Raw genomic sequence first — 11,225 nt, 5'->3', positions numbered from 1 at the left:
ATAACAATGTCACTACAGGTTGGTTATCATACAGGTTACAGAACGTAAATTATGTATTGGTGACGGTTTTTGAATGCATTTTTAAAGTGATTTATTGGTAAAATTGATTGCTCCCATTAGCTGCATTGCTAGCCACCAAGAACGAGCCGATTTTTACAGATTAGAAAGCGAAACAACTGATCCCACCCCCAAAAAAATATTCTGCAATTCCCCTTTTAAACTTTTATGGAATTTTTGCATATCGTTGACAATCATTACGAGGGATAAGAATATATGTTTTTCCTTTGCGTTCTAATTTGTAATAATCGGCCTGTTCTAAGAGGCTAGCAATACAAGGATTAGGAGCAATCCATTCTGCCTCCAAATTACTTTAAACATTCATCTAAAAAACGCTAACGATATTTAATTTATGTTCCATAACCTATATAATAACCAACCTGTAGTGACATTATATAAGAGCAACCACTAAAGTACTGTTTTTCTAGCGTAGTAACACATCGCCTTGCGCGACATGCTATGGAATTAGCCGTAAGATAACTTCTACGTCAGCAGCCGAATGACTTTTGAATGTAGATGCTCAACACAATACGATAGGACACCAATCTCAGACAAGTAAAATGTCTGCAAAAATGCGTAATTCTGCCTTTTTTAATCATTTATTTTTGTGTCAAAATATCACTAGGCTGGATGGTGGCGTCGTCTTAAGACCCACTGGAGGCGAGGATGTTGGCGTCGTCTGAAGACCCACTGGATGCGAAGATGTTGGCATTGTCTGAAGACCCACTGGATGCGAGGATGTTGGCATTGTCTGAAGACCCACTGGATGCAAGGATGTTGGCATTGTCTGAAGACCCACTGGATGCGAGAATGTTTGCATTGTCTGAAGACCCACTGGAGGCGAGGATGGTGGCGTGGTCGGAAGACCCACTGGAGGTGAGGATGGTGGCGTTGTCGGAAGACCCACTGGAGGCAAGGATGATGGTGTCGGACCCACTTGAGAGGAAGATGTTGATGTTTGCAGAACTGGAGCAGCAGGCGCATTGGCTGTATGTAGGACTGTTCTGTCACGATCTGGTCGTGTTGACGAAGGTTACATTTCTCAGGATGCAAAAGATTAGCAGGAAGGGAAGTGCACGTAAGAATATTTAATCTTTACTAAAGGCGAAAAATAACAAAAGGTTGTAGCGGTTAACTTACTTTTGAAGGCAAACTTCCAAGTTTTTAAACATTTGTTTTTGTGTCAAAATATCACTAGGTTAGGATGGTGGCGTCGTCTTAAGACCCATTAGAGGCGAGGATGGTGGTGTCGTCTGAAGACCCACTGGAGGCGAGGATGTTGGCATCGTGTGAAGACCCACTGGAGGCGGATGGTGGCGTTGTCGGAAGACCCACTGGAGGCGAGGATGATGACGTTGTCGGAAGACCCACTGGAGGCGAGGATGATGGCGTGGTCGGAAGACCCACTGGAGGTGAGGATGGTGGCGTTGTCGGAAGATCCACTGGAGGCGACGATGATGGTGTCGGACCCACTTGAGAGGAAGATGTTGATGTTTGCAGAACTGGAGCAGCAGGCGCATTGGCTGGATGTAGAACTGTTCTGTCACGATCTGGTCGCGTTGACGAAGGTTGCATTTCTCAGGATGCACAAGACTAGCAGGAGGGGAAGTGCAGGTAAGAATATTTAATCTTTACTAAAGGCGAAACGTAACAAAAGGCCTTAGCGGTTAAATTACTTTTAAACAGTCCCGCATACAGAACATTGATCCAGCGACGAGTGCTGGGTGACCGAGGAATATAAAGGGGAGTGATTAACTAAGGAGGCAGGTGGAACTCCTAATCATAAGCTAGAAACAGGTGTGTCCATTCAGTGTGCGTGGCAAAAGAAACGTAAACAGAGGAAGGAGCGCTGAGGGCAAAACAGAACACTGAACTGCAAAAATAACTGAAACACAAAACAAGACATGACCTGACGTCCCGGGCCATGACACAGTTCCCCATTAACACACGGATGTCAAACTCAAGGCCTGGGATCAGCTCTGCCACACAAAATAATTTTGATGGTGGCCCCACCGCCTCATTTTGGTTCTCCGTTTTAATATTAGTATATCAAGATCTTCCAAATCACGTTTTTTGGTTATCAAAACTAAATACTTAAATATGTGCTGGCCAGTTTGACCTAAGAATTTAAAGCAAGCTATCAACAATCTGTTAAAAATGTGATAAAGAAACAATTAGCTTTGCAAATTGTGTATGTTATATGTTTATTTTATTTTCATACATATTCACAGTTATAATTGGCTCTTTGAGGGCAGCCATGATTGTGATGTGGCCCTCAATAAAAATAAGACTGACACCTCTGCCTTACACTTTGTTCTGTTCTCCTTCTAGTTGCATTGACCTAACACAGGTGTTTGGCAACCTAAAATGTTGAAATAACCATATTGGACCAAAAATTTTAAAAAAAAAACTGTCTGGAGCCGCAAAAAAAAAAAAAAGCCTTATATAAATGTTATAATGAAGGCAACACATGATGTAAGTGTCTATATTAGCTATATTAGCCTACTATCAAAATGACTTTAAAAGTCTCATAAGTGTTATAATGAAGGCAACACATGGTATAAGTGTCTATATTAGCTATATTAGCCTACTATCAAAATTACTTTAAAAGCCTTATATAAGTGTTATAATGAAGGCAACACATGATGTAAGTGTCTATATTAGCCTACTATCAAAGGCTGACGCAAATCTTTGTTGACAGAAATGTTGTATTTTAATATTTATACTACACATTTTTGCAACATTGGAAATCATTGGTAAAATGGAGGCTTCTCAGAGGGTGAGATAACTCCTGGAAATGACTGGCTCAGAATTATCAAAGGTATAGATGTGTGTGTCTTCTTCTAATGGATTTATTACAATCTTTGCAAGCTGGGTAACGTTTGCTGTGGTCTGGAACAACATGGCACACAAACAACTATCAGAAACGCGGCCAATATTACATACAGATAATGGGTCATGAAACATGTACCGTATTTTTCGGAGTATAAGTCGCACCAGAGTATAAGTCGCACCTGCCGAAAATGCATGATAAAGAAGAAAAAAACATATATAAATCGCACTGGAGCCCGGCCAAACTATGAAAAAAACTGCGACTTATAGTCCGAAAAATACGGTAAATATAAATTAAATATACACCGAGGACATATGTGAAGGAAATTAAATGAGCTCAACTATACGTACAAAAGTGGCATAATGATGCAATATATACATGCAGTTAGCCTAATTAGCATGTTAGCATCACTTTAGTCATGGACTGACCAAATATGCCTGATAAGCACTCCATTGCTCGGTTGGTAGAGTGGCCGTGCCAGCAACTTGAGGGTTACAGGTTCGATTCCCGCTTCTGCCATCCTAGTCCCTGCCGTTGTGTCCTTGGGCAAGCCACTTTACCCACATGTTACAAGTGCCACCCACACTGGTTTAAATGTAACTTAGATATTGGGTTTCACAATGTAAAGCGCTTTGAGTCACTAGAGAAAAAGCGCTACGTAAATATAATTCACTTCACACTTCACTTCACCAACAAATCAATAAAATCAACAAAGCTCACCATTGTGCATTCACGCACAGCATAAAACGTTTGGTGGACGAAATGAGACAAAGACGGAGAGGCGTAAAACACGTCTTTCTGTGGCAGTATCGGAGAAAGTTGTACATGTAAGCAAACTACGATGAGTTCAAGGATCGCTGAAATTAGTAGGACAAAACAGTGCTCGCCAAATACTCTCATCAGAGAAGCATGTTTAATATAAACAGTGGGATTTCTAACAATTAGGAAGGTTTGTTTCATGTTTGTTTTCTTACAGAAAATATATTACAACTAGAGATGTCCGATAATATTGGCCTGCCGATATTATCGGCCGATAAATGTGTTAAAATGTAATATCGGAAATTATCGGTATCGTTTTTTTTATTATCTGTATCATTGTTTTTTCTTGTTTTTGTTTTTGTTTTTTTATTAAATCAACATAAAAAACACAAGATACACTTACAATTAGTGCACCAACCCAAAAAACCTCCCTCCCCCATTCACACTCATTCACACAAAAGGGTTGTTTCTTTCTGTTATTAATATTCTGGTTCCTACATTATATATCAATATATATCAATACAGTCTGCAAGGGATACAGTCCGTTAGCACAGATGATTGTGGTCCACTAATAGGACTAACCTTTAACAGTTAATTTTACTAATTTTCATTAATTACTAGTTTCTATGTAACTGTTTTTATATTGTTTTACTTTCTTTTTTATTCAAGAAAATGTTTTTAATTTATTTATCTTATTTTATTTTATTAATTTTAAAAAAAAAGTACCTTATCTTCACCATACCTGGTTGTCCAAATTAGGCATAAAAATGTGTTAATTCCACGACTATATATATCGGTTGATATCGGTATCGGTTGATATCGGTATCGGTAATTAAAGAGTTCGACAATATCGGATATTGGCAAAAAGCCATTATCGGACATCCCTAATTACAACAAATTAAAACATATTTTTCCATTTTCACACATCTCTGAAAGAAGTCCAGGGAGCCACTAGGGCGGTGCTAAAGAGTTGCTGACCCCCGGCCTAACCTGTAAAAGTGTCTTTGCATGGTGTCGTATAAGAACACATTTCAGAAATCATGAAGAATACATGATTGCATATTTGGGTGTTTTGTTTAATAGAAGTTACTAGTATTGTCTGGAATATATTTTCTGTCCCGTGCAAGGCACATTGAGACCATCCTGGTAAGGAAAGGCTTGCGTTTTCCTAGAATTCCCTTAAGGAAGGTAAAGGGGGCTCCGTGCCTTCGCAGGGTTCACCGCCGAGGTCTGAAGGTGTACGTTTATGTGCACGCGTGGCCTCTCCCCGTCGTTAGGCAGGTCCGCCTGAGGAGAGCTCGTTTCCGCCGCGGAGGTAAATTCCTGCACGGCTCTCACCGGTGTCGGGGCCGACTGCGAGTGGTCTTTGGGGGTGGTCGCGCCAAAGAGGCCCCCCAGTTTCATGGCACGGGCAAAATAAAGAGGCTCTCTGTCTTTGTGCTGTGGAAGCATTAGCGATATACTTGAGTGAAGTAGCTTGTGTTTCAACAGAGGCCTTCATGGGGTACACACGCCATGAGGGTGTTTAAATCGCATTGAGGCAAAATCCTATGGTGGGGACAACCTTGTTTTTGTCTTTTTGCCTACATTTTTTCATGGGAATGCACTGGAAGGTCACCTTTTCTTCCTTTTTTTTTTCAAACGCAGGAATAATGCTGTGTATTTATTTTGGTGAGAAGCCACACATCAATAACACACAGCAAAGTACCGTATTTTCCGGACCATAGGGCGCACCGGATTATAAGGCGCACTGCCGATGAGCGGGTCTATTCAGGGCGTTTTTCATACATAACGTGCACCGGATTACCGTATTTTTCGGACTATAAGTCGCAGTTTTTTTTCATAGTTTGGCCGGGGGTGCGACTTATACTCAGGAGCGGCTTATGTGTGAAATCATTAACACATTACCGTAAAATATCAAATAATATTATTTAGCTCATTCACGTAAGAGACTCGACGTATAAGATTTCATCGGATTTAGCGATTAGGAGTGACAGATTGTTTGGTAAACGTATAGCATGTTCTATATGTTATAGTTATTTGAATGACTCTTACCATAATATGTTACGTTAACATACCAGGCACGTTCTCAGTTGGTTATTTATGCGTCATATAACGTACACTTATTCAGCCTGTTGTTCACTATTCTTTATTCATTTTAAATTGCCTTATAAATGTCTATTCTTGGTGTTGGGTTTTATCAAATAAATTTCCCCAAAAAATGCGACTTATTGTCATGATGTGGAGGTGACGAACCCCTAGATGCAGAGATGACAGGCGGTGTACAAGAAAACATGGTTTTAATGTTCAAAAAAAGGTGAAAAGAAAAAAGGCGCACAAGGCTAAGGCACAACTTGATGCAGGAAACAAAAGCTAACACTTAGCCTGAACTATGGACATGAAACAAAAAGTCGCTAACTGTGGCATGAATAAACAAAACTTACTTGGCAATTCATGCGCAGCATGAACTTAGCATGAAATCATCAGCATGAACTATGGCATCTCCAGAAAACAAGCACGAACAGAGCATTGCATGAAACAGGGAGTCCACAGCATACAACAAACAATACTCCAGCACTGACTGGAGGGCAAGGCAGGTTTAAATAATGCCTCTGGTTAGTGCTCGGGCAGCAGGTGAGCGGGCAAACACTAATCAGAGGCAGGTGGAAATAATAAGTAACCATGGTAACTAAAACAAACAAGGGTGCACAAAAAAAGGGAACTATGAAGTCCAAAACTAACAGAACATAATACATCATCCGGGACATGGATCATGACACTTATACTCCAGTGCGACTTATATATGTTTTTTCCTACTTTATTATGCATTTTCGGCAGGTGCGACTTATACTCCGAAAAATGCGGTATAAGGCGCAATAAAGGGGTCATATTAGGATTCTTTTCTTCAATCAATCAATCAATGTTTATTTATTTAGCCCTAAATCACAAGTGTCTCAAAGGGCTGCACAAGCCACAACGACATCCTCGGTTCAGAGCCCACATCAGGGCAAGGAAAAACTCAACCCAGTGGGATGACAATGAGAAACCTTGGAGAGGACCCCCCCCCCCCCCCCCCCCCCCCCTCTAGGGGAGACCGGTGCAATGGACATCGAATGGGTCTAGCCTAATATTGTGAAAGTCCAGTTCATAGTGGATCTAACATAATAGTGAGAGTCCAGTCCATAATGGGGCCAGCAGGAGACCATCCCGAGCGGAGAAAGGTCAGCAGCGCAGAGATGTCCCCAACCGACGCACAGGCGAACGGTCCACCCCGGGTCCCGACTCTGGACAGCCAGCACTTCATCCATGGCCACCGGACGGGACATATGGTACAATACAATCGGCAAGACAGGATGGAGCTAGGCAGTGTAGTATTTTATACGTTAATAGTAAAATCTTCTTGTGGTCTACATAACATGTAATGGTGGTTCTTTGGTCAAAATGTTGCATAGATTATGTTTTACTCACATTCACACATTTAGTGTTGCCAATCAACCTATCCCCAGGTGCATGTCTTTGGAAGTGGGAGGAAGCCGGAGTACCCGGAGGGAACTCACGCAGTCACGGGGAGAACATGCAAACTCCACGTGTTGCCTTAAATATAGCTTTTCCAACATTTCGGGTTGCCGACCATTGGCTTAATCCTTTCCATACCTAGTCGTTGGCGAAGAAAAATCTATACCGTATTTTTCGGACCATAGGTCGCACCGGATTATAAAGCGCACTGCCAATGAGCGGGTCTATTCAGGTCTATTTTCATACAAAAGACGCACCGGATTATAAGGGGCATTAGAGGGGTCATCTATATATATTTTTTTTCTAGTCGAAGTGTCAAAAGATGGAGCTAACTGTTTTAATGACATTCAGACTTTACTTCAATCAATAACGGAGCAGCATCTCCTCATCCGTGGCTCACTAGTGCAACAACAACGCCGGAAATGTGTCCCGTGAAAAACTGTTCAACCGGAATTCTCTAATTACTAAAGTTCCTTGGGTGAATTGCATAAACTCACAATACCGGTAGCTTTTAGCGCTTTCATGGCGAATTTATTGACAGATATAAGTTAAATTTGACGCTACTTTATATTAGAAATGCCCCATAACAAGAAGGTAGAGAAAAAGAAGAAGCTTATCGACTACGTTGTTGGCACGGACTACAATGGCGGACGTGCGCAAATTTGCAGGACTTATGCAGATCCCAAAAACAGATCAGCAGGTACCAGAAGGTAAGAAAAGTAGTTTTTTCATAATATTGCAAAACAAAACGCCAGAAAATATGTCTGCTAATGGGTGCCATTGTGCGGTCCTTATAGACACACCAATACTTGTATCTCTGACTACGGTTGCCGTGATGGGCCAACATTCCATCAAGCGGTGCGGCTTCAAAGTCGTACTAAAACATTTTGACATATTTTTGAATGCCGTGTGTAATGTTCTTTATTTTCAATGGAACACATTTTGCATAATATTGTGAAACAAAACGCCAGATAATATGTCTTACCTTATACACACACCATAATAATACTGGTATGTTGAAGCACAGTACAATCCATCAAACGGTGCGGCTTCATAGCTTACCAAAGTCGTACTAAAACATTTTGACAGAATTTTGAGCTCCGTGTGTAATGTTCTATATTTTCAATGGAACATATCAAATTTTGGTGTTGTTTACTTGAGTCATATTGCAGTCTACACGTATCTCTTATTAAGTTAAAGTTAAAGTACCAATGATTGTCAAACACATTATAAATTATTCTCTGCATTTGACCCATCACCCTTGACCACCCCCTGGGAGGTGAGGGGAGCAGTGAGTATCAGCGGTGGCCGCGCCCGGGAATAATTTTTGGTGATTTAACCCCCAATTACGACCCTTGATGCTCAGTGCTAAACAGGGGGAGTAATGGGTCCCATTTTTACAGTCTTTGGTAAGACTCGGCTGGGGTTTGAACTCACGATCTCAGGGTGGACACTCTAACAACTAGGCCACTGAGTAGGTACACGTATCTCTTATGTGTGACTGCCATCTACTGGTCACGCTTATCATTACACCATGTACTAAATAAAATAGCTTCGAGGTCGGTAAGCACAACCCAAATGATTCCGTACATTAGGCGCACCGGGTTTTAAGGCGCACTGTCGAGTTTTGAGAAAATTAACGGATTTTAAGTGCGCCTTATAGTTCCCGATACACTGAGGCCGCAAAGTGGCGAGGTAACGCTGCGCTGTATTTATACAACTTTCATGGACCGAAGTGTTTTTATCCGAGTGCAGTTCAGGTTTAATGGCATTTATCAACCAGTCCAAAAGTAGTCATTGACTTTAATGCAACGACCTTTTTGTTGGCAGGGTTTATTTATGCACGCGCCTTTTGAAGCATTACCATTAAGGCGCTCTTAAGCCGAGCACTTTCCCCTTGACTATTAACGACAAAGTGTTGGCGGCGAGTTCGCATTCATGGCGTCACGTGATGAGCGTAAAAAAGGCACTTGTAGCCTGTGCTGCTATGGAAGCATCCTATCTAGAGAGCAATGTTGATCTCCGGCCAATTACAGCTGAAGATAATTGTCACTGTTGTTGATTATCCTAATCATGTCGAAGGGGAGGAGCCACCGAAACGTGCACAATAAGCTGTTTATTGTCTCTCTCAATTGGACCGTGGAGGGAGATTGAATGCAAGAGAAAGAGAGAGGGAGTTGCTGCTGTTATCTAATATCTGATGTGATTGTTTTTTTTACACCTTCATGCAACAAAGCCAGCCCCAGTCAGCAGGGGGAGGGAGGGGTCTACTGCCACGCCCACGCCTCTCTTCTCATCCCCCTCTTTGTTCCATACATCTGCATCGCCATAGATACATGACGTCATTCTGGCGGGTTGCACTCATTACTGTAATAGCTTAGTGGGCTCTGAGGGGAGGGGGAGGCTAGACAGATTATTTTTCTCGCTACATTGGTGGCGGATCATCTTTCTTTGTCCACAATTCTGCTTCCTTCAATCTCTTATGAACCCCATCCTTTTTGTTTTACCAGCAACTCAACTTACGAGGTTTGTTTCACAACACTCGAATCTCCAATCAATGATGCCCATTGAAATTAATTTGCAAATCATTGTATTCTGTTTTTATTTACCATTTACCAGTGTTGGGTTGGTTACTGAAAACCAGTAACTAGTTACAGTTACTAGTTACTTTATTTCAAAAGTAACTCAGTTACTAACTCAGTTACTTACACCAAAAAGTAATGCATTACTGTGAAAAGTAACTATTTAGTTACTTCTTTTTTTTAAGGTTCCCATTAAAGGCCTACTGAAACCCACTACTACCGACCACGCAGTCTGATAGTTTATATATCAGTGATGAAATGTTAACATTGCAACACATGCCAATACAGCCGGGTTAGCTTACTAAAGTGCAATTTGAAATTTCGCGCGAAATTTCCTGCTGAAAACGTCTCGGTATGATGACGCCTGCGCGTGACGTCACGGATTGTAGAGGACATTTTGGGACAGCATGGTGGCCAGCTATTAAGTCGTCTGTTTTCATCGCAAAATTCCACAGTATTCTGGACATCTGGTGAATCTTTTGCAATTTGTTCAATGAACAATGTAGACAGCAAAGAAGAAAGCTGTAGGTGGGAAGCGGTGTATTGCGACAGGTGTTGTGCCGGATAACGCACCCCCGCCGTAGAATGCACCCCTTGACTGTTGTGCCGGATAACACAGCCGATGTTTCATTGTTTACATTCCCGAAAGATGACAGTCAAGCTTTACAATTGGCCTGTGGAGAACTGGGACAACAGAGACTCTTACCAGGAGGACTTTGAGTTGGATACGCAGACACGGTACCGTGAGTACACATGCAGCTGCGGCTTCCAAACATTTGATTGCTTGCCCGTACGTGCGTGCCGCTATTTGCATGTCACGTACGTAACTTTGGGGACTTTGGGGGAATATATGCGCTGTATGAACTTTGGGGAGGTGAACGGTACTTTGGGCCGTGGGATTGAGTGTGTTGTGCAGGTGTTTGAGTTGTATTGGCGGGTTATATGGACGGGAGGGGGGAGGTTTTGTTATGCGGGATTAATTTGTGGCATATTAAATATAAGCCTGGTTGTGTTGTGGCTAATAGAGTATGTATATGTCTTGTGTTTATTTACTGTTTTCGTCATTCCCAGCTGAATGTCAGGTCCCATCCGCCTCTCACAGCATCTTCCCTATCTGAATCGCTCCCACTACCCTCTAGTCCTTCACTCTCACTTTCCTCATCCACAAATCTTTCATCCTCACTCAAATTAATGGGGAAATGGTCGCTTTCTCGGTCCGAATCGCTCTCGCTGCTGGTGGCCATGATTGTAAACAATGTGCGGATGTGAGGAGCTCCACAACCTGTGACGTCACGCGCATATCGTCTGCTACTTCCGGTTTAGGCAAGGCTTTTTTATCAGCGACCAAAAGTTGCGAACTTTATCGTCGATGTTCTCTACTAAATCCTTTCAGCAAAAATATGGCAATATCGCGAAATGATCAAGTATGACACATAGAATGGACCTGCGATCCCCGTTGAAATAAGAAAATCGCATTT

At 41.9% G+C, this 11,225-nt stretch overlaps 1 long non-coding RNA gene across 1 annotated transcript; it reads right to left on the bottom strand.

The window, feature by feature from the left end:
- Positions 1 to 586: 586 nt before the first annotated feature.
- Positions 587 to 1,791, bottom strand: LOC133623871 (uncharacterized). Its single transcript, XR_009817944.2, has 3 exons — positions 1,734 to 1,791; positions 1,198 to 1,650; positions 587 to 1,098 (listed from the first exon to the last, which is right to left on the bottom strand). It is a non-coding gene; the product is annotated as an uncharacterized lncRNA (long non-coding RNA).
- Between the last annotated feature and the right edge of the window lie 9,434 nt (positions 1,792 to 11,225).

The sequence above is a fragment of the Nerophis lumbriciformis genome, linkage group LG26 (genome assembly GCF_033978685.3).
Source record: "Nerophis lumbriciformis linkage group LG26, RoL_Nlum_v2.1, whole genome shotgun sequence".
NCBI lineage: Eukaryota > Metazoa > Chordata > Actinopteri > Syngnathiformes > Syngnathidae > Nerophis > Nerophis lumbriciformis.
Note: the sequence above shows the minus strand (reverse complement) of the source record. Positions and strands in the feature narration are given on the sequence as shown.